We start from the raw sequence: 24,636 nt of genomic DNA, 5'->3' as shown, positions 1-24,636 counted from the left end.
AAACAAACGGGGCTGGGTGGGGCAGCCAGCGAGCCTGGGAATCTAGCGCGCACAATGAACAAAAATAGCACAGGCTTGTGAGCAAGCATGCGGCAAAATCCTTAACTTTGCACGTGTCCCCCACATGCACCAAACAACATCCAGAATGCCACAGCAAACACAAAGCAGGTGGCCATGGGGAGAATGGGAAATGCCCCTGCATCACCACCACTCCGAACACAAAAGCCTGGAGGTAAAGCAACGCGGGCAGATCAGCAAACAGGCTGGAAATTCCATTGCTTCACCCACCCACCACCGACAAGCAAACAGAAGGGCACAGAAGATGAGCACCACACCGCCCAACACACAAAAATAAAGGGTTGGAGACCAAGCGCCATCCCCCTCCTTCCCAAAAATTCAGATAGGAGGTTGAGCAAGCAGGCAGGAGATGCCCCCCCTTTTGCCTCTGCTCCCCTCTCAGATGGGAAGAACTCCAGATGACGAGGGGTGAGTGGAAAACTAAAAGAAGAAGGAGCAACAGAAGGAGAGGTCCTGGAAAATTCCTCTGTAGTACATTTGATTGATTGATTGATTGATTGGCTGCCTTTCAGGGCAGAAGCCCTCCCAAGGTGGCTCACAGCAATAAAATACATAAAAACAGTTAAAATATTAAAAATGATAAAAACATAACAACAATAAAAGCCGACCATAAAACCAGCAATGATGTTAACAGCGGTAACAGCAACAATAGCAGTCATATCAATACAAGGCCGAGGTAAAACAATATATTTTCAAGGCCTTCTTAAAAGTTTGCAATGACAGAGTACAGCAGTCCTCTGGTGGCAGCTTGTTCCAAAGGTGTGGGGCCACTGCAGAGAAGGCGCTCTCACGTGTGGCCACTCATCTGACTGCTCTCACAGATGAGAAAATGAGAAGGGCCTCTGTTTCTGATCTCCAAGTGTGGGCAGGCATAGTACAGACACAGTCTGCACAGATGCATTTTCCAGGACCTCCCCTTCTATTGTTTCTTTTTTCTTTTACTTTTACTCACCCCTCTTGTCGACTGGAGTGCTTCTTGGCCTTGAAAAAGCACTTTTGGCTCTCGCTCCTCTGCTGAAATCACTTTTAAGTCACGGAACCTTGGAGACACATCAGAACGCTTCCCCCGGAGCCTGTGTTCTGGCCACCTAGGTCCCCACACTTGCCTACAGCCTTTTCTGAGTCTTCCTTGACGAAAACCTCAGGACTTGCATCCAGCACCATCTCCAGGAAGGATTTCATGAGATCTCAGGAAAGGTATCTTTCAAGCTCTGTCCTATTTCCTAGACGTCCTTCCTCTACAAATCATGGCCCCCATGGCTGTACCCACTTTTCTATCATGTGCCTGTGTGAGTGTGTTTAGCGATTTGGTTTAGTTTTGAACTGGCTGTTGGTTGGAAGCCAAGCCCCTTTACTGCAGCCTCGCCCTGGTTGTCCAGGAGAAGGATCATAGCTGGGCCTCCTTCTCCTTGCTTCCTCTTCATGCCCACTGTGATCAGTCAATTCTTCCAGAAGAGATGGCCGATACACATGTGGTTAAAAAGAGAGTCCTTTGCCATAGTTGTGAATCCTCACCCTCTTCCCTGAGAGGAAGCTGGAAGAAGCAGGTTGTTCACAAGGGGCTAGTAACTGGGGGGGGGGGTGCGTGTGCGGGAGAGGTAACCATGCCCCGCCCTCACCTTTTGCCACAGTGACTGTGCACAAGGACTAGCCTTGGCCCACTGCCCAAAGTTGCACACAAACTGCTTTTGTGAGAACTCTTGTGACTGCTTTCCCCCTCCCCACTCACTTCTCCCAGTGGCAGGGGAAGCACAAAAAGTTCAGTGAGGTGTTACCCACCCCTGGTTTAAACCCTGTAAGATCCCAGAGCTCCACGCGCAGTTGCTCCTGGCCTTCCCCCTGGCAAGGCATCACTTGGCTGCATAACTAGGGCCAGCCAAAGACCTTTCGCTGTATGTGGCGGAGCAGCAAATGGTGCCCCCTCACCCTTAACCAAGGTGCTTAAGCCTGTCGTGGCTGAGTCGTGGTGGGAATTAAAGAATTCTTACCACACAGGCCAGTCCACACTTGCAAAAGCCTCTTTATTTCAGAACGGTCAGGAAAAACAGATTAGGAGTTGTCCTTCTAAGCCCTCTTTTTTCTCTTCGTGCAAGTCTAGGCAGGGTTGTACTATCTCAGGGATCTCATTTAACTTCTTTCTTCATCTTATTTGCTACTTGTTTCAAGGTCTTTTGCACTGGTGGCGGAAGACCGGACACTCACTCTACCTGCTGTTTTCCTAGGATTCTGGATGCCCGAGTGTCTCGCTAGGCTTCTGCTACTCTGGTTGGTAAATTATTGGCAGTTTCCCCTGGTTTCCTTTTAACAGAATGAATGTGGTCCCAGTTGAAGTTGGAGGGGAAAATGTCTTCAGTGCTTCCTACTGGTCTAAGTGAGTGTTGGTGTCATTTTGACTAGCTGGCTGTGTGACTGGCCAGCGTGATTTCTTTTCACAAGTGGTCCAATCAATTTTCTTCAGGACCAACCTCATGAGTTGATTTATATTGGCCCAGTTTGGATTGTGACAGCCAATTACGGCTAAGAGCTCTTCACAAGACTTTGGGGGGTCTTTTCTGGGGTCTGGAAATTGACCAGCCAAGTGTTTTTGAGATCTGAGGGGGTCCATGGCTCATGTTTGTCCATGGTATTCTGTCCATCTCCAGCGGCAATTGCCACACGGGGCACTGGAGAGGTTGGAGAGGAGCAGAAATATTCAGCAGGTCCTCGTATGACCCGCTGTCATTCAGCCCTTGGGTCTCTCTATCAAGTGAAACTGGGGTGTTGGCAGATGGTTCTACAACTGTCCCTTGTCAAGGTGGTGGTTGTTTCTTGATGTGGGGGAAGTTTTTAACTGGGTGCCGAGTTCACTACAGGCCGAGCCTCCTGATGCTCCTTTCCGGGGAGCCGGTGGGCGATGGGGAGGCGACCTGTGGTTTAGCAACAACTCTAATTCATCCCCTCCTGCATCTGACTCAGCTCCACATCTGTTCTTTTCACATTTTTCTTCCAGGGCAGGCAATGCCACTGAGTCAGCCTGGATTTTGGCTAACTTTCCTTCGAATCTGCTGTTAGCATCCTGAAGGGCTTTCACCTTCGAATCAGCAGGTCGCTTGGTCGCTTCTGCATACTAGTCAAAATATGCGTCACACTGGTTCTGGGCGATCTTTGAGCCCTGTTGTTCTAGGGCACCTCTCAGATGGACAATTCCATCTAATCTGAACGACCCTTCAGTTGGAAACTATAACTGGGGGGATGTCACGGGAGTCAAAGTGCCACTTATTTAACCATTTGCAGATCCGAGGACCATAGCTGTCGAATCTGTACCTGGCTGGAGACCCTAATGGGGGTAGGGGAATCCTTTTGCTTTGACTTGAATCCATTTCCCTAATCCTGACACAAAGCAGAAGCAGACAACACCTCCCCCATCAGCGCCCTTGTGTTCACTACAACGCATGGACCGTGAGGTCTAGTGGCTTTCATGGGGCAGCTGCACCAACGGGGAACATAGAACAAATAAAACAGACAGGTTGAGTCCCACTCAACCTCACTGCATTTCTTCCCACTATTTTTCTACTGACCAAGTCCTACCTGGCCGTGGTTGAGTCCCACCCAACCTGGGGAAGTTTTGTTCTGTGGAACCTACCTTAGCTGCCATCCGGATGGTCTTTCTAAGACCGTGTCCTACACAGTCCGGCTGAGTCCCACCCAACCAATACAAGTGGACCTTCGCTGGGGTCTCACTTTCTCTGTTTTCCTTCCCGGGTGTACTGACTACTACTCAAGAGAATCGGGCGTGGGCCCCACCATTCTTCCCAAGGGGGTCTAGGAGTCTGAGTCCTTATGGGACTTTATCAAATGGGCCCCCCTGGGCGGTGAATCCCAATTGCCAATTCCTGGCCAATGCACCAAATATTGTGGTTGAGTCGTAGTGGGAATTAAAGAATTCTTACCACACAGGCCAGTCCACACTTGCAGAAGCCTCTTTATTTTAGAACGGTCAGGAAAAACAGATTAATTATTAAATTTATTGATCGCCCACCTGGCCGGTCACCCAGCCACTCTGGGCGATGTACAAAATACATCACAGAACAGTTTAAAACAATAAAATTCTACAATAAAAACACCATATTTCTAAAAATACCCTAACCCACCCCAAATGCCTGCCTGAACAACCACGTTTTTAATGCACGGCGGAAGCTCATTAAAGAGGGGGCATGGCGGTATTCCCTAGGGAGGGAGTTCCACAGAATTAGCTGCAGCAAATCTCTCTCAATACACGCAGACATGAGAGAGAACCCCATCACATGGTGTTCTGCATTCTTATACCTGACATTCATCACAGGCTGCTCTTTCCATCGCTCCCCCCTCCCATCTTCCTGTGAGCTTTAGGCAATGCAATGTAACGCTAGGAGAATCAACAAAAGGTACTTTCCAGTTGCACAGGATATGGCTTAACCACAAACATGAGGTGAAAGCTAAAGCATCCTGTTATGAACATGGGAAGTTTCTAAGCAAGGCTCTTCAGCACAGCTTTTACCAGAATACAGGTCAGAGAGTACAGGCTCACAAAATGGAGGCCAAGACACAAGATGGCATCAGTCTGGTTCATGGCCCCCTTCCACCACAAACCCGAGGCCAGCCAAGCTTTTTTGGCACCTGAAGTAGAACATTTCACATGTACCTCGCCCCCGCTCCCCTGGTAGTAAATATCCTCCATGGATGCATCTATTTTTTTTTTTTAATCAAAGTTAGCAGCCATCACAACATATTGTGGCACTGAATTCCGTAACCTAGGCTGTGTTTCCATGACAATGGAAGGAGAAGCTAATGGAGGAGTACCAGATTTTTAAAAAGGAATCAGCTTTGCTGTGAGCAGGGTTCCATGAGCAGTTTCTCTGAAGCAGTAAAAATCACTTCACAGAACATACTTCCTGGTGGGGTTGGAGTGAACATCATCTGACTGGCAGGGGCTGCTCAACCAATAACAGAGGCTCCCCCGCACTTTCTCCTTTCCCCTGAAACTCCAGATGCACCTGCATTTCAGGAGCAAGCCTCATTGAGCACAATGGGAGTTACTTCTGAGTAGACACACATATGCTTGTGCTGGGAAAGGCGGGGGGGGGGAGAAAACAAAGACAGAAACCAGCCCCCATTGTAACCTGCAGGATATCTATAAGGAAGCTGTGAAGTACATACTTCCTAAGGCAATGAACTGGAGCCTTGAGATCGCACTTAATGAATTCGGCTTTAAAATGTGCCATTTCAATTGAGGGGGAATCTCTGTCAGTTCTGATGTGGGAATTCAAAGGCAAGCCCCATTCAGCACAATGGTAGTTACTTCTGAGGAGACACTAATGGGTTTGTTGTGGGAAAGAGCAGGACACCAGCCCCCTTTTTAATGCACAGCATCTCTATAAGGAAGCGGTGACGTAGTTACTTCTGTCAGGCAGTGCACTGGACCTCGAGATGGTGCATCTCTAAAAGGAAGCGGTGACGTAGTTACTTCCGTAAGGCAATGCACTGGACCTCGAGATGGTGCTTAATCACACATAAGGAACTGGGCTTCAAAATGTGCCATGTCAGTCGAGGGGCTTCTCTGTTATTTCTGTGGGCATTCGCAGGCCTCATTCAGCACAGTGGGAGGACACAACCCTTGACTGGGGTCATGGTGAAAGGCACACCCCTGGGCAGGGCTAGCATACCCAAGCTAAATGAGGGGGTTGGGGCACACAGTAACTATACCAGGGAGAACCCAACCTAAGGACTTTAAGCAGCCTCAGGAAATCCGGTTTTTCCCTGATAAGCTCTGGGGTGGCTGGTGGGTGGCCATGACATCGTGTATCCCTAATGACCTCAACATGCAGCCGGCTCGGAGTAAATCACTGGTGGAAACACCCCCACTAATCATGTAGTATTTGAAGAAATACTTTTTTTGTACTTCCAATATTACATCCCAAAGCCCTTGCAATCTCACTTGGCCAAGTCCCTTTCTCTTCCCCCCGCCCCGGTAGTCTTAGGGTCCCAAATGGCTTCGCCTCAGCTTTCCCAACTCCCTTAGACCCCTTAATCAAGCCCATTCCAACCCAGACTCATTACACATCTCCTAGACTTCTGTGTACAGCAGGCCTTGGCTTGGACTCCAAAGGGACCTTTGAGCTAATTTCTCCCCACAGTTCAAACTCTGTGCATGAATGCCGCAGTATCCAGGTTATCTTCTGTCTTGTGTGCATACTATGCATTGGTTTATTTGGAAACTGAATCCATTCTGAGTTCATATGCCTGTTACCAACCAGCTAATTCCCTAAAGTAATTGTGATGTATGTTTGTTATTGTGTGTAATAAAAATGTCCTGTGTTTTCAAAGAAGATGTGTGTGTGTGTGTGTGTGTGTGTGTGTGTGTATCATTAGGCCATGTCTGCCAAGATGCACTACAACAAAGGTTCAAAGTAGGGCTGTGCACCGCCTCGTTATGAAGCCCGAATAACGAGGCAAAGCAGGCTGATTCGGACCATCCTCTTTCGGCTTTCTCCATTCCATTCCTTGTCACCTTTGTCTTTCAAGTCTGTCTCTTCTAGATTTTTAAAAACCCAGTCTTATTTCAATTTTGAAAAACAAAGATTGACTTCTGGGCATGTCCCCCCCCCCCCTTAAGTCATATTCAACCATTCCATTTTTTCCTTCTTTCAAAATTCTTAAATAAAGGCACATTATAGCAGCCTATGCATTGGTGTTTGGCTCCCCACTCCCACACCCCGTTCTGAAGTAAACCATCTCTTTCTTTTCTGTGTTGATCCTCCCAAAATAGAAATTAAAAAAGGGGTTTTATTTATATTGTTTGCTTGCTCTTGGCTCTTATCTTATTGCCTCCTGCCATTGTCCTGTATTCACTGAACTTAACCTGCCTTCCATAAAAGAACACGAAATATCAAACAATAAATTAAAGAAACCCGTTATTTGCTTAGGTTGTTCTGCTTCTCTTTTGCTCTTATGTGTCTGTGTTCATGTGTGTGTGTGTGTGCTAGGTTGTTGTTCCACTAATGCTACAGGTTCAAATTTCAAGGCAGTGTTGAAAAAGCACTAAACACATACTATTTATATTAATTGCCTTTCTTTTCTTTGGATTTCTTTTCCTGGTTTTTTCATAAAAATCTTTGATTTTTCATAAGAATCTTTGGATTTCTTTTCCTGTTTTTTTTCATAAAATCCACCGTTCGGGAGATTTAAAAAAAAATCCGGTCTGGGGGAGCTCCGGTCAGGGTAGACCGGGCCGCTCCGGTCCGAGGAGCATTTCGCAGGACGGATTTGTCGTAATTCGATCCCGTTTCCGTTCGTTGCGAAATTCTCTGACATCCCTAATCACCACCCCAACCCATCACTGCTCCTTCTGCGCCCTGGACTGCCCGGTAGACCTACCGCAGTCCAGCCAGCAATGGGAAGGGGAGAGAGAAAGGAAGGAGGACCCAGTGCTGGGAAATTGCCCAGGGGTCTCCTCAAACCTGGAGCCAGCCCTGGGAGGCAGAGCCATTGAACTCAGTGGGACTTCCAAGTCAGCGTGCATAGGCTCAGGCTGCAACTGAGCATTTGCTTCAAAAAGGCTTGTATAAGGCTGCAATCTTATACCAACTTATTCCAGAGCAACTGGAACTTATGAGTAACTTATTCCAGAGTAATTATAAGTTACTTATGAGTAACTTATTCCAGAGTAACTTATTAGTAAGTTACTAGTAATTTAGGGAGCAATCCTATGGCCGCTAGTCAGCGGCTAGACGGCCATAGGATATGTTGGTTCCTGGGATGGACCCCGGAGCCCGCGCTCTGGGGTCGATTCCTGGAGAACCGACCTTCCCCCCCTCCTGCGCTGCCTCGGAGGCAGCTCAGAACGGCCCCGTGTGCCGCGCTCGGAAGAGGTATGCGGAGCAGTGAAAACGGAGCATTCCTGGGGGCCTTCCGGGGCAGGGAAGGCAGAAATGCCAGTACGACACGTCCTCTGTGTTGTCCGGCAGCTGCCTCCCCCGCTCCGCCTTCCTGCAGCTAGACAGCTGAAATCTATCTAGGCACAAATGAAAGGCAGCTGAAGCACGCAGGGGATGATCCCCTCCGTGCGTCTCCTGCCCTGCATTGGACAGGCGGTCACCTCCGAGTTCGAGAAGAAATTTCAAAATACTTTCTGGATTCTTCTGAAGTTTTAAACTGCTGATCTGAGTTAGGAGCCCAGTAAAAGAAATGGGGGAAATACACAGCCCTAAACTGCATGATTATTTCCCTCCCCTCCCTCTTTATTGTTGTTGTTAGTCTGCAAGTTTTCCAGTCAGAGCTCATGCTGAACATAAGCTCGACCTGGCATCCCCTCTGCTTATGAGTCTGGAATCCCTGGGAGCTCCAACCCAGCGAAGTTAAGAGAATTGGATGTCCCTGCTTCTCCTTCAGAGTCACTTTCCCAGCTTCCTGCATCTCCAGGCCTTTAGAATTTGTGCATATTATCAAATCAATAGTACACTTTAAAGCATATTTTTAAAGCCTCTTCATTACGGACTCTTCCCCACTAGAGTAGGGAGGGGCAGTTGCCATGATGACCATGGCGAGCATTTGTGGATCCCTTGCGGGGAGGGGGGGCCGCAGGAGTCCATTCTCTTGCTTTGGAGAATTTGCTATAGGATCAATGGCTGTTGCTACCACTATGCTCTGTTCATCTCTTTCTAAATAATACAGATATTACAAAAACCATCCAAGGGGGCTTCCAGAGGGAGGGGTCCTAGTGCTATCAATCAAAAGGGACTGTGCAGCTATTCCATCTTTTTCCCCCTTAATGGATTTTCAATGGTAAGAGAAAAGATGGAAGAAGCTGTGAGAAAATACGGGAGGGTTACGAATGGAAGACAACGTTGTCTAGACCCTCCATAACATTCTGTGAATGAGGCAGGGTGATGACGCAATAAAAGCTTCATCTGGAAGCATCCCAAGTGCTTTTGAGTAAATATGAACAGGGTGAGGCTGTAGTATAAAATATCTAAAAATGCAAATTATGTTACACTAAACTATATATACCTACCTGCCAGCCCAAGAAAAAAGATTTTTTGTCTTCAAAGATGTAATCCTGCAGACTGCCAGCAAAGATAACTCCGTAAATCCGGGCAGCCACTAAGAACTGATTTGTACCCCTCCACCAGGTTCCTCCTAGGCAGTAGGCCTCAACTTGAGTTCTACCCCGGTTCCATCTCCCAATGACCACTGAGATTCACAGGTGAACAGGGTATGAAATCTCCAGTCTTCAGAGTCCCAGATGAGCAGTTAGGAAAGCTGGACTGGACTCCTTCCATTCTGTTCTTTATAAAATTATGTGTGAAAAGTAACATATTTGTTGTTCAGTTGTTAAGTCGTGTCTGCCTCTTCGTGACCCCATGGACCAGAGCACGCCAGGCCTTCCTGTCCTCCGCTCTCTCCCGGAGTGTGCTCAACTTCATATTAATTGATGCTATCTAGCCATCTCCTCCTCTGCCGTCCCCTTCTCCTTTTGCCTTCAATCTTTCCCAGCATCAGGGTCTTTTCCAGTGACTTTTCTCTTCGCAAAGTAACATATACAATCCAGTAAATAGATGTTCTTTGAGGAGATCCCAGGACTCCTTAGCAACCTGGAAAAAAGAGACAAGACGGTATGCTGAGAAAACACAATGGATGTCTGTTTTGCCACACTCAGGCTAGATTACTAGGAAATGGGCTCATATAGATTATGCATGCATTGGGCAAGATAGAAGTGCCCAACTGGTCACGCAATCTAAGATTAGCTATCATGAAAGTGAGTGGTTTAGATTTCGTGTTTACTTCCAGTTCATTGGAGTTTTATTTGTATATGTATGTTGAAGCTCTTTGGGTTTGTATTATAACACTGACATCCTAGAGGACGACCTCGTTCGTATGGCACGCCAGGCTCACCGTGGGTTGTTTGATCCACAGTGAGCTACAGCGCATGCCAGGTGCATACGGCTGCCATTATGAACATGCAAGCCCCGATGTGTTTGTGGAATATCATCATATAACCCACGGCCACCATGGGTTATTTCAGTTTTATTCACCCAAGAGAATCTGGGTTGACTCGTCAGTATCCAGACTTATAAAGAGACTTCTGTCTACTAAATTCATAATGAATGAACCTTTTTACCATTGTTTATCACCACGATTCAGAGCTAGTACAATGTATATATACGCTTGTTGACTCATTCACCCCAGATACCTGGGTTGGCTCATCAGTATTATGTCCTGTTGAAAGGGGATATATATTTACTGAATTTACTATGAATGACCGTCTGTGTTATTGTCAAGTATTATCATTCAGGGACAGTGCGATGTGTATGTACACTTGTTATAATTCATTATAATCACATTGTGAACCTTATAATTATTAGCATCATATTTGATTATGTCACACATTTTGTGGTCTCATTGATCTAGCTGGTGACTTTAGTTGAGGGTTCCCCTCCCCTTGTTTCATTTTGCTATTCACAACCTCACCAGTGCTGCCTCCAGCCTCCCTCACCAGTGACTGCCCCTCCACCAATACCCAAACGGCACTTAGGAAGGACCGTCGCTTGTTCACCGCTTTTTTTTACGCTTCGGGAGTATGCACATGAGATTATACTGAGATGGGTAACTTCTTCTTGCTCCATTTGACTAGGGGCTTCTGCACATGGAGCTTTTATTGTGCTATTGAGACTGGTTACTCACGGAAGTTTGCGGGTCCTTTAGATAACATCGTGACACTAAATGACCTGTATTCCATTTTTTTAAAAAAAGATTTGAGATAATGAGCTATCAAATTACAGTATTTTGAGTTCCACTTGAATTCCCTCAAGAAAAAGGAAAAGCTGCCATAAGAGGAGCTAGACCACAGCACCATCTAGTGGCTGTATAATGAAACATACAGAAGGCTCAGATAAGGGGGGAAAGGACGGGGAAAACGGGGGAAGGAAGCGCATGTAAAGGGAGTCCGTTGTGATCCTGCATTTGAAACAAAAGCAGTAAGCTCTGTTTTAAATGCGGGATTTTAGGCTGGTATAGAGACTCTAGCTTGTTTCTTAAATTTGAACAAGTGTGTCTGTGACTCACTTGACCAAGAGAGAAAACTGCAGCTTTTTGGCACATATAGCGGATTTATGAGTCCCAGCTGACTGTTTAGGGCATCAAGAATTAACTGATATGGGTTGTGGTCCCTGAAACTTCTCTTAAGCCAAATAACACAAAGTGGTACTACAAAATATACATTTATTGCTCAAACACAATTAGAGAATAACAAATCTTTGAAATGATGAAACAAGCAAAACACATTACTACATACTGTGCAATTGGGATGATTAGAAGCATAATAGAAATCGTGGCTACTATATTTCTTAGTAAAATTAAAGTTCTATTCCTCTCAACCAACAAAGCAGTCATCGTTAAGATCTTATAGTTACCTATCTGGAAAGCATGGTTTGCAGAGCTTAGGCAATCATGTTTGGTAGGCTTCTCATTCTTCCAGGATCTCTCTGGGCAATTAGATCAAACTCTTGCTTTGATAACCCTTATGTTGATGATGACCTAATCCTACGTTTTGTACCTGGTCGTACCACTATTCCTATTTTTTTCCAATGTAGCCAGGTTTGCCATTGATACCGGTAACTTAGATGAAGGCAACCCTGCAGCAGCTTTCTGGTTCCAGTACTCGACTGACCCATTTGTGTCAACCTTCTTCTATTTCTAAGAATACATTCTATTACTCACAGTTCTCTCACAACACAGGCAGAACTAATCTCATATGTCACAGATTGCATACAGTTAGCGTACACAGATAATTAGGAATAGCACTCCTCTGAAATACAATGAATTCTTATCAACAATGCACATTACATTCATACTCTGTGACAGTATTTATTTCCCCCCTGGTCTTTCGAAAGTGTGCAGATTTGACTGTTCAATACGTGTAGTCTCGCCTTGTACGTTATATTTCTTTGTATGTCAAAGGCAGCATTGAAGTGAAATAGGTAACATACAAGGAAATTGACACAGCAGGACTAATTGGCTAATCTGAGCACACTTGAGAAGGACCGGGGGCGAATAATATTAAGAGAAAGCAGGAACCCATTTGTGCAATTCAGAAGCACGGAAAAAGAAAAAAAAAAAGGCAAACAAAGTAAGTGCTCTGAAAAGGAGCACCAAAGACAGGGGAGGGGGGATAATAACTCCCACTTGGTAATGTCATCCTCGCACTATTAAAACTTGAACTGACACTCGTTAGCGTTCTCCCTCTTTTCAACACTCCCCGAGCCTTCAGGAAGTTCAGAAAGGGGAGTAGCACATGGCAGCTTGGCATGGCTTCTTTCCTCCTCAGTCCCCCTCAGTCCTCTATTTAGCCTGCGCCCTGCATATTTCTCAGTGTCCTTTGCGTGGCGACACGTCATGTCTCCTCGTCCCTACAGCAGGAAATTTTCCCAGCCTTCTCCCCTCCCTGATTACTATCCCATCCGACACTGAAAAAAAATTGGTGCCCTGAAAGTAAGCAAATAGGGTTGTATATCATCATCATCATCATCATCAATTTCCCAGTCTTGCCTTGTCAATTTCCTTGTATGTTGCAGCTGTTTCTCTTGGTATTACCCCCCCCCCCCAGTCCTTAGTAAATGTGCTCAAATTAGCCTATGTGCAGTATCGCCTTGTCAATTGCTTTGTATGTTACCTACTCCACTTTGGGACTTCCTTTGACAGCTGTAAGATACAAGGCGATTGAAAAGGCGAGACTATACATAGGAGACAGCTATATCTCTGCTTTTTCACATTTGCAAAAGACCAGGAATAATAGTTATAGTAATAGAGATAATTTTAAAGCCCCCATTTGAGCACGTCCAAGGCACTGAAAAAATAATTTTTAAAAAGGTGATGACTTAGTTACAGTCTTTCTAAAGTGCCACTTTGGTATTGGTGGAGGAGCAGTCTCTGGAGGTGGCACTGGCAAGACTGCAAAAAGCAGCACAAGCCATGCTGCTGGGTTCAGACATCATGACATGCCTCCCTGAGAACAAGCCACCCTCAACAACATTACTACAAGCCATGGGTTCTCAGGGTGGCTTGTTTGTGAAAAACAACACACGTTGAAACATCGGCACTGAGTTCGGACATCATGATAAGCCACACTGACACTAACAAAGATCACAACCCACTGTGGCTCATCATGTCATGCGAACCCAGTCATCGAACTGGTTCGGATGATCATTGTAGGCTAAACAAGCCACAATCGCTTGTTTAAGCTGCAGCACGTGCCATACATGATTGCATCATCATCCGTCCGAATGCAGTTTGTCATGTTGTCTGACCCTGGGCAGCATGGCTTGTTTGTGGGGGAAACAACCCTCAGATATCCCATGGGCTGTTGTTGGGGGTTCATAGAATCATAGAATAGTCGGGTTGGAAGGGGCCTACAAGGCCATCGAGTCCAACCCCCTGCTCAGTGCAGGAATCCAAGTCAGAGCATCCCTGACAAATGGCTGTCCAGCCTCATCTTGAAGGCCTCCAGTGTGGGAGAGCCCACCACCTCCCCAGGTAATTGGTTCCATTGTCGTATTGCTCTTACAGTCAGGAAGTTTTTCCTGATGTTCAGCCAGCATCTGGCTTCCTGTAACTTGAGCCCATTATTCCGTGTCCTGCACTCTGGGATGATCAAGAAGAGATCCTGGCCTTCTTCTCTGGGACAACCTTTCAAGTACTTGAAGAGTGCTATCATATCTCCCCTCAGTCTTCTCTTCTCAAGGCTAAACATGCCCAGTTCTTTCAGTCTCTCTTCATAGGGCTTTGTTTCCAGTCCCCTGATCATCTTTGTTGCCTTCTTCTGAACCCTCTCCAGTTTGTCTGCATCCTTCTTAAAGTGTGGTGCCCAGAACTGGACACAGTACTCCAGATGAGGCCTAACCAGTGCTGAGTAGAGGGAAACTAGTACTTCCCGGGATTTGGAAGCGATGCTTCTATTAATACAGCCCAAAAGAGCTTTGGCCTTTTTTGCAGCCACATCACATTGTTGGCTCATATTCAGCTTGTGATAGACAACAATTCCAAGATCCTTCTCTCTTGTAGTGTGGTTGAGCCACGTATCCCCCATCTTGTAACTGTGCATTTGGTTTCTTTTTCCTAGGTGCAGAACTTGGCATTTATCCCTATTAAATGTCATTCTGTTGTTTTCTGCCCAGCGCTCCAGTCTATCCAGATCACTTTGAATTTTGTTTCTGCCTTCCCGCCCAATTTTGTGTCATCTGCAAATTTGATTAGCATTCCCTGCACCTCCTCCTCCAAGTCATTAATAAAAATGTTGAAGAGCACTGGGTCCAGGACTGAGCCCTGCGGTACCCCACTCGTTACCTCTCCCCAGTTTGAGAAGGTCCCATTGATAAGCACTCTTTGAGTCCGATTCTGTAGCCAACTGTGGATCCACCAGATCGTGGTTTCATCTAACCCACTTTGAGCTAGTTTGCTCATCAGGATATCATGGGGCACTTTGTCGAAAGCTTTGCTGAAGTCGAGGTATATGATGTCTACAGCATTCCCACGGTCTACAAGGGAGGTGACTTGATCAAAAAATGAGATCAGATTTGTCTGGCAGGACTCGTTTTTGACAAATCCATGTTGGCTTCGAGTAATCATGGCATTGTTGTCAAGGAGCTTCCAGATGGATTGCTTTATCATCTGCTCCAGAATTTTCCCAGGGATTGATGTCAGACTGACTGGTCTGTAGTTCCCAGGTTCCTCCTTTTTACCCTTTTTGAAGATAGGGACAATGTTAGCCCTCCTCCAGTCATCTGGCACTTCCCCCGTCCTCCATGATTTCTCAAAGAGAATAGACAGCGGTTCTGAGAGTTCTTCTGCCAGTTCCTTTATGACTCTAGGATGCAGTTCATCTGGCCCTGGAGATTTGAACTCATTCAAAGTAATGAGGTGTTCCTTGACCATATGCCTATTGATCTCAAGCTGCAATCCTGCCCCTTCAGCCTGTACTTCGCCTTTGCCAGGGGGGGCCAAAGTAGGAATTGAGCACCTCTGCCTTTTCTTTGTCATCTTTTATCGTTTTGCCATCCTTATTTAGTAGCTGAACCACCATTTCTTTCCTCTGCCTTTTACTATGCACATAGCTGAAGAAAGCCTTTTTGTTGTTTTTAGCATCCCTTGCTACCCTCAGCTCATTCTCAGCTTTAGCCTTCCTTTCGCCATCCCTGCAATTCTGTGCTATCTGCCTGTACTCTTCCTTTGTTACTTGGCCTTCTTTCCACTTCCTATATGTGTCCCTTTTTGTTTTCAGGTCATCCCTAAGCTTTTTGTGAAGCCACACTGGCTTCTTCTGTTGTCTTCCACCTTTTCTTCTTGTTGGAATTGTTTGTGATTGTGCCTTGAGAATTTCCTTTTGTAAAAGCTCCCACCCATCTTGGACTCCTTTTCTCGTTAGCGTCGCTTGCCATGGGACCTTAATGATCATTGTCCTGAGTTTATTAAAATCAGCTTTCCTAAAATCCAGGGTACGCGTTTGACTACACTCGGCTTTTGCTTCCCTTAGAACCAAGAACTCAAGTACAACATGGTCGCTTTCCCTCAGAGTTCCTGTAACTGCTACTTTATCCACTAAGTCATCTCTGGTGGTTAGGATCAAGTCAAGGATAGCCGATCCTCTAGTTCCTTCCTCTACTTTCTGTAGGAGGAAGTTATCCGCCACACAAGTCAGGAATTTCCTGGAGGGGCCATGTTTTGCAGAATTTGTCTCCCAACAAATATCGGGGAAATTGAAGTCCCCCATTACTACTACATCATGCTTCCTTAAAACATTGGCTATTTGCTTTTCAAAAGTTTCATCCTTGTCTTCTCCTTGATTGCCTTCTCCTTGATTGACAATGGTTTTAAAACATTGTTTCCTGTTCAAACAAGCTGTGCTGCCTGGGTTCAGGTGACATGACAAGAGCCAGCGTGGTGTATGTATGTATGCATGTATGTATGTAATTGATTTATTAGCCACCCATCTGGCCGGCTACCCAGCCACTCCAATACCGTACAATACTAATAACAAATTTACATAATCAACTGAACAAAAAAATAAATAACTAAACAACACTGCTCTAAAAAACCCTAACCCACCCCAAATGCCCGCCTGAACAGCCAGGTTTTTAAAGCCTGGCGGAAGCTGATCAAAGAGAGTGTAGTGGCGAGAGTGTTCGATTAGGAGCCGGGAGATTCGGGTTCTAGTCCCCACTCGGCCATGGAAGCTCACTGGGTGACTTTGGGCCAGTAACAGACTCTCAGCCCAACCTACCTCACAGGGTGGTGGTTGTTGTGAGAATAAAATGGAGAGGAGGACAATGTAAGCCACCTTGGGTTCCTTGCAACAGGAAAAAAGGTGGGATATAAATGCAATAAATAAATAATAAATAAATGACAAGCTGTGGCTGGGTGATTATGAAACTTGCACCTGGCACACGCCGCAGCTTGTTTAGCCTACAATGATCGTTTGAACTAGACCAGGTAGTCGTGCTCCCTTATACACACAGCCCATCTCGCTCAGTACCAGCTCCACTGACGGGCAGTGCCTCTCCTGGGTTCATGTCAGGGCCTTTCCCAGCCCTGCCTGGAAATACCCGGAATTGCATGCGGGACCTTCTGCATGCAGCGCAGGGGCTCTCCAACAGACACGCCGGACACCTCCTGCGACATGCAGGCATTCAGCTGGGAATACTGTCGGTGTCCCCCCGCCCCCCGTCTGGCCCAAGTCTGGTTAATCACAGTCTCAGCCCAATTCTATGGGTTGCTATAATCCCCCGCTCAGTATATCAATGAATACCAGGAGAGGAAGGGGGAGCAGTTTGTGCTGGCAGGAGGAGGACCTAATCCAAATTAGCAGCTAGATATTCTGAAAGGTCCAAGGTTTTTTTTTGGGGGGGGGGGAAGTGTTTTCTCTTAAAAAAATACTTTTTATTCTATTTTTTAATCTTTATAAATGAAATAAACAGTACCAACAACCCAGTCAATCTCTACAGTTTCCAACAATACAGTATTCCTAAGAGGACACAGCAATAACAAGACAGAGAGAAAAAAAATCAGAAGAAGAAAAAGGAAGAGGAAAGCAAAAGAGAAAATATGAAAAAGTTACTTAAAAGGATTAAATTTAAACTGCATTACACACAAACTTCAAATATCATTCTACTTAGAAATTATACCTATAACATTGCCAATATTACAATTCAGTACAGCATAGGAAGCCAACCTTAAATTTCAGTATCATATCATCAGTCTTATAGCAAGGAAGCAAGCATACAATTTATTTCCACTAACCACATATTGCCCTTCAGTTAATATTTCATAGTAAAGCTCAAAAATTTTGCCAGCCAAAAATATTACTAATCAGTCTCATAATGAAAGTAATAATAATTGTAATAAGGAAGGAAATTAAAAAGGATAAAAAATAATAAATCACTAATATATTTTATACTATCTATATTTTAGATAGTATCATTTCTTGATATAGATATGATTGTGTACATAGCTATACACACAAACAAGAATTTTATATATCATGTCAAATATAAAAAAGAGGAAGTTAAAAAACAACAATAAATATATGTAACCAATCCTCTGCACTGGCATACGGCCTGGCCCTTGTAGCCCAAACAGATCCGAGAAGCAATAATCATTGAAATATTCCCAGCTCGTGAGGGTGGGAAAGAAGTCTTCTGTGCTTTACTTTGTATACCAGCTAGCCAAGCTTCAACCGTTTTATGATTTAAAAACTTTTTCATCTGTCCTTTGAAAAGAATGCAAAATATAGCAGGGTGCTTGATATGATATGGCAAATTCATTTGTCTTGCCTGATTTCTCGCCTTGGTGAATTGCCTTCTTTTATCAGCCATTTCTTTAGTGTAATCTGGAAATAATGTAACTTTATCTTTTGTTGGCCCCCCAAAAAGTTCTTTCATTTCTCTTGCCAAGCACGGAATATGATTTTTTGTAGAGACTCTTGCAAATTGAACAGTATAGGCAGTCCCTTTGGTGCCACGAATTGAACCTGGAACATGGTATGCATGCTCAATATCAAGTAAATAATCAGATAGCAGAGCAACTAGCTCATGCAAGAATTTATCCAGGAATTTAAACAGGCTTATATCAGCAGGCAGATCTTTGATACCAAGAATACGCAGGTTTGCTCTATGTGAATGTGCCTCCAGTTGGGAAATTCTAGCACACAGGATATTATGACAGGCATGCATAGCAGTCTCTTGCTCAGACACCTGGTCCTGGAGGGCATTAACCTTCAATTCCGTCTTTTGCAGAGAGCTATTAATTAAATCCTTGAAAGGTAGTAATGAAATCTTGGATTGTATCCAGCCTCTGAGCCTGTTCTGCTAATTGAGAAGACAAAGTTTTTATCAAAGCCAACAACTCCTCTACATTTCCAGCATTTCTAGAAACCTTTCCCAAGGGAGGTGTTGGGGGGGGTCAGCAGTGATCCTGCAGCTTTCTTCCTTCCCCTTAATGCTGCCATCCTCCTCTTTCATAAGCAAAGCAAGTAGAGATAATGGCAAACACACAGTCATTTAAACAGATTTTGCAGGTCCTCAGATATTGTTGGTATTTTCATTTCATAAATACTAACTAAAATTGGTGCTTGTCAGCCCTGAATTCTCCTCACTACGGAGGAGTTTCATAACAACTTTGGGTAGATGACCGTCCGGAAAACTAACCTTAGAGTCCAGCCCTTCTGCTGCTTCGCAAAAGGAGTTGTTCTTCCAAGATCTTATCCAGATGATACTCTAGCTTCCCCTTTTAGTTCCAGGGGAAGATAAAAAGGGTTTTCAACCTTTTAAAAGCTGTTTGAGGGGGTGACCTGCAGAGCCTCCACAGGACACTTGCCAGGGCGACATGGCACCGAACGGAAGTCAAAAGAAAAAATGTGTTTTCTTGAATTCTTCCGTTTTCCCTGGGCTTTCACATCTCTAATCAGGACTAGTCGCATGAATAGCCTTCTCCTCCATGGATGTGTCTATACCCTTTTAAAGCCATACAGTACATGTGGCCTTCACTATATCTTATGGTAACAAATTCCATAGTTCGAGAGTACATGCTGTGTGAAAAGGTACTTTTTTCTGTCTGTCCTAAATCTCCCACCAATCAACTTCATGCGATGGCCCTGGAATCTAGTATTATGAGAGAAGGAGAAAAATGTCTCCCTCTCCATTTTCTCCACACCATGCATAATTTTGTACACCTCTTATCATGTCTCCCCTCACTCACCTTTTCTCTAAAATAAACAGTCCCGGGTATTGTAACCTTTCCTCACAGGGGAGTTGCTCCAGCCCCTTGGTCATTTTACTTGCCCTTTTCTGCACTTTTTCCAGCTCTACAGTATCCTTTTTTAGGTGCAGTGACCAGAACTGTACACAGTATTCTAACTGTGGTCACAACATAGATCTGTATTAAGGGGACTACGATCTTTTTTCCGTTCCTTTTCCAGTTATGCCTAACATGAAATTTGCCTCTTTCACAGCAGCTGCACATTGGGTGGACATTTTCATTGAGCTGTCCACCACAACCCCAAGATCTCTTTCTTGATCAGTCGTTCAAGACGAGGCAGATGGCTGTCCAGCCTCGTCTTGAAGGCCTCCAGTATGGGGGAGCCCACCACTTCCCTAGGTAATTGGTTCCATTGTCGTATTGCTCTAACAGTCAGGAAGTTTTTCCTGAACATCAGGAAAACCTTCCTGACTGTTAGAGCAATACGACAATGGAACCAATTCCCTAGGGAGGTGGTGGGCTCTCCCACACTGGAGGCATTCAAGACGAGGCTGGACAGCCATCTGACAGGGACTTGCTCTGACCATCTGCTCTGACTTGGATTCCTGCACTGAGCAGGGGGTTGGACTCGATGGCCTTGTAGGCCCCTTCCAACCCTACTATTCTATGATTCTACCCCTAGCTCAGATCCCATCACCATATAAAAGAAGTTGGGATTTTTTGCCCCAGTGTGCGTATCACTTTGTTGTTGTTCAGTCGTTCAGTCGTGTCCGACTCTTCGTGACCCCATGGACCATAGCACGCCAGGCCTTCCTGTCCTGCGCTCTCTCCCGGAGCGTGCTCAAGTTCATATTCATTGCATCCGTGATGCTATCTAGCCATCTCATCCTCTGCCGTCCCCTTCTCCTTTTGCCTTCAGTCTTTCCCAGCATCAGGGTCTTTTCCAGGGAGTTTTCTCTTCGCATTAGGTGGCCAAAATATTGGAGCTTCAGCTTCATTATCTGTCCTTCCAATGAGCACTCAGGGTTGATTTCCTTTAGGATGGACTGATTGGACCTCCTTGCAGTCCAGGAGACTCGTAGGAGTCTTCTCCAGCACCACAGTTCGAAAGCATCAATTCTTCGGCGCTCAGCCTTCCTTATAGTCCAGCTCTCACAGCCATACATTACTACTGGGAAAACCATAGCTTTGATTAGACGGACCTTTGTCGGCAAGGTGATGTCTCTGCTTCTTACTATGCTGTCTAGGTTGGCCATAGCTTTCCTCCCAAGGAGCAAGCGTCTTTTAATTTCATGGCTACAGTCACCGTCTGCGGTGATCTTGGAGCCCAAGAAAGTAAAATCTGTCACTGCTTCCATTTCTTCCCCTTCTATATGCCAGGAAGTGATGGGGCCAGATGACATGATCTTAGTTTTTTTAATGTTGAGTTTCAAACCAGCTTTTGCACTCTCCTCTTTCACCCTCAACAAGAGGCTCTTGAGATCCTCTTCGCTTTCTGCCATTAGGCTGGTATCGTCTGCATATCGGAGGTTGTTGATAATTCTCCTGGCAATCTTAATTCCGACCTCTGATTCATCCAACCCGGCATTTCTCATGATGTACTCTGCATATAAGTTAAATAAGCAGGGTGACAATATGAAGCCTTGTCGTACTCCTTTCCCAATTTTGAACCACTTGGTTGTTCCATGTCTGGTTCTTACTGTTGCTTCTTGACCCTTGTACAGGTTTCTCAGGAGACAGGTAAGGTGGTCTGGTACTCCCATCACTTTAAGAATTTGCCACAGTTTGTTGTGATCCACACAATCAAAGGCTTTAGCGTAGTCAATGAAGCAGAAATAGACGTTTTTCTGGAATTCTCTTGCTTTCTCCATGATGCAGCGAATGTTGGCGATTTGATCTCTAGTTCCTCTGCCTCTTCGAAACCCAGCTTGTACTTCCGGTAGTTCTCAGTTCGCATACTGCTGAAGCCTAGCTTGTAGGATTTTGAGCATCACCTTGCTGGCATGTGAAATGAGCACAATGGTGCGGTAGTTTGAACACTCTTTGGCGTTGCCCTTCTTTGGAATTGGAATGTAAACTGATCTTTTCCAGTCTTGTGGCCACTGTTGAGTGTTCCAGATTTGTTGGCATATTGAATGCAGCACTTTAACAGCATCATCTTTTAGGATTTTAAATAGCTCGGCTGGAATACTGTCATCTCCGCTAGCTTTGTTGTTACTAATGCTTCCTAAGGCCCACTTGACTTCACTCTCTAGGATGTCCGGCTCAAATTCAGTGACCGCACTATCATGGCTATCAGGGACATTAAGATCTTTCCTGTATAGTTCTTCTGTGTATTCTTGCCACCTCTTCTTAATCTCATCTGCTTCTGTTAGGACCCTGCCTTCTTTGTCCTTTATCATGCCCATCTTTGCACAAAACGTTCCCTTGAGATCTCCGATTTTCTTGAAGAGATCTCTAGTCTTTCCCATTCTGTTGTTTTCCTCGATTTCTTTGCATTGTTCACTTAAGAAGGCCTTCTTGTCTCTCCTTGCTATTCTCTGGAACTCTGCATTCAGTTGGGTATATCTTCCCCTTTCTCCCTTGCTTTTCGCTTCCCTTCTTTCGTGAGCTACTTGTAAAGCCTCATCAGACAGCCACTTTGCTTTCTTGCAATTCTTTTTCTTTGGGATGGATTTCGTTGCTGCCTCCTGAACAATGTTACGGACCTCCGTCCATAGTTCCTCAGGCACTCTGTCTATCAGGTCTAATCCCTGGAATCTATTCCTCACCTCCACTGTATATTCATCAGGGATATGATTTAGGTCATACCTGAACGGTTTAGTGGTTTTCCCGACGTTCTTCAATTTAAGCCGAAATTTTGCAAGAAGCAGCTCATGATCTGAGCCACAGTCAGCTCCAGGTCTTGTTTTTACTGACTGTATGGAGCTTCTCCATCTTTGGCTGCAAAGGACATAATCAATCTGATTTCAGTATTGACCATCTGGTGATGTCCATGTGTAGAGTCGCCTCTTGTGCTGTTGGAAAAGAGTGTTTGCTATGATCAGCATGTTCTCTTGGCAAAACTCTATTAGCTTTTGTCCTGCTTCATTTTGTACACCAAGGCCATGCCTGCCTGTTATCCCGGTGATTTCTTGACTTCCTACTTTAGCATTCCAATCCCCTATGATGAAGAGGACGTCTTTTTTTGGTGTTAGTTCTAGAAGGTGTTGTAGGTCTTCATAGAACTGATCAACCTCAGCTTCTTCGGCCTCAGTGGTTGGGGCATAGACTTGAATTACTGTGATGTTGAATGGTTTGCCTTGGATTCGTACTGAGATCATTCTATGATTTTTAAGATTGTACCCCAGTACTGCTTTTCCCACCCTTTTGTTGACTATGAGTGCTACTCCATTTCTTCTAAGGGATTCTTGGCCACAATAGTAGATATGATGGTCACCTGAATTAAATTCGCCCATGCCTGTCCATTTTAGTTAGCTGATTCCCAAGATGTCGATGTTCAATCTTGCCATCTCATGTTTGACCACCTCCAGCTTACCTTGATTCATTGATCTGACATTCCAGGTTCCTAAACAATATTGTTCTTTACAGCATCGGATTTTCTTTTCACCACCAGGCACATCCACAGCTGAGTGTCCTTTCGGGTTTGGCCCAGCCGCTTCACTCTTTCTGGCGCTACTTGGAAATACCCTCTGCTCTTCCCCAGTAGCATATTGGACAGCTTCCGACCTGAGGGGCTCATCTTCCGGCGTCATATCTTTTAGCCTTGTGATACGTTCCATGAGGTTTTCTTGGCAAGAATACTGGAGTGGGTTGCCATTTCCTTCTCCAGTGGACCACATTTTGTCAGAACTCTCTGCCATGACCTGTCCGTCTTGGGTGGCCCTGCACGGCATAGCTTATGGCTTCACTGAGTTACGCAAGCCCCTTCGCCACAACAAGGCAGTGATCCATGAAGGGGGCGTATCACTTTACACTTGCTTATATTGAACTGCATTTGCCATTTGATGCCCATTCTCCTAGTCTGAAGAGATCCTTTTGGAGCCCTTCGCAATCCATTTTTTGTTTTAACCCTACATTACCCTACATTATTTGGTGTCATCAGCAAACTTGGCCACCTCTCTGTTCACTCCTAATTCCAGATCATTTATGAATACGTTGAAAAGGATTGTCCCAATACCAATGGGACCCCACTGTTTACATCCCTTGGTGGGGAGAATTTACCATTTATTCAAGTTTATTAAAGGTTTTGCTAGTAACTTGGGTAACTTGTAGACTAGCAGTTCAATTCTGTGCATGTTTCCTTGGAAGTAAGCTCTTATTAAATGCAATGGGGCTCAGTCGCCAGTAAGTGTGCATAGGATTGTAGCCTTTGTCACAGGTGATAGGTTCTTATTTTGTCCAAGGTTACTGTTAACCTCCAAAAAAGAGAGAGGAAGCAACAGAATGGCTGTTCAAGACTTCTCTAATACTCACATATAAAATTCAGAATTCTGTGCTCAAAAATCTTTGTTTATCCTTGACATCTCTCTCTGACGCCTGGCATTTGTACAGTAAAAGGTGTCCCCAACCAGTCGTGTCCGACTCTAGGGTGTGGCGCTCATCCCCGTTTCTAAGCCGAAGAGCCAGCGCTGTCCACAGACACTTCCGTGGTCATGTGGCCGGCATGACTGAACACCGAGGTGCACGGAACGCTGCTACCTTTCCCGCCAAGGCGGTAGCTATTTATCTACTTGCAATTTCTTGCTTTCGAACTGCTAGGTTGGCAGAAGCTGGGACTGAAGCTGGGAGCTCACTCCGTCACGCGGCACTCGGGTCTCGAACTGCTGTGTCCTGCCGACCTTCCAGTCTGCAGTTCAGCGTCTTAACCACTAAGCCACTGCGGCCCTTCATTTGTACAGTAGCTCCACAATATTTTTCTGCTGCGAAAACCATTATCGGTCTGAGTCATACAATGCTGTCTCCTTGAGTGCAAATTAGCAACCACTTGCAGTTTCTGCAAGTGGCAGCAGACCACCTGGTTCACTTCTAATCAGGTTTCTGCCATGTCCTTAACCCTGATAGTTTCATGATGTCATCAGCGTTAATATTTTGTTTTTCCAGGAACAAAACGATGCCCCCACACATACCATCAGGAAATACACGAAGGTGGCAGTAGGACACTCATTCTCAGTCTTAATACAACAGAGCAGATATTGTTAGTCCAGCGTGACCACCCAAAAGGCACGATAAAAGAACTTGCTATAGGTCATCGTGAGAATCTTCAGTGGATGACAAATAAGACAGGGGTTTCTCTGA

General features: G+C 45.2%; 1 long non-coding RNA gene across 2 annotated transcripts in view; it reads right to left on the bottom strand.

Moving 5' to 3' along the window:
- LOC146355304 (uncharacterized) overlaps positions 1 to 24,636 on the bottom strand; it is an 89,686-nt gene that overhangs the window by 52,220 nt on the left and 12,830 nt on the right. The window contains exon 2 of one of the 2 annotated variants that reach the window (XR_014788619.1): positions 9,107 to 9,686. This is a non-coding gene — a long non-coding RNA (uncharacterized LOC146355304). Of the gene's footprint in view, positions 1 to 5,824; positions 9,687 to 24,636 lie in introns of those variants that run through there. The other variant, XR_014788620.1, reaches the window with a different exon arrangement.

This window comes from Heloderma suspectum, chromosome 2, assembly GCF_057233095.1.
Source record: "Heloderma suspectum isolate Gila_16-S chromosome 2, 16-S_ref, whole genome shotgun sequence".
Lineage (NCBI taxonomy): Eukaryota > Metazoa > Chordata > Lepidosauria > Squamata > Helodermatidae > Heloderma > Heloderma suspectum.
This window is presented reverse-complemented; position numbering and strand designations above follow the sequence as displayed.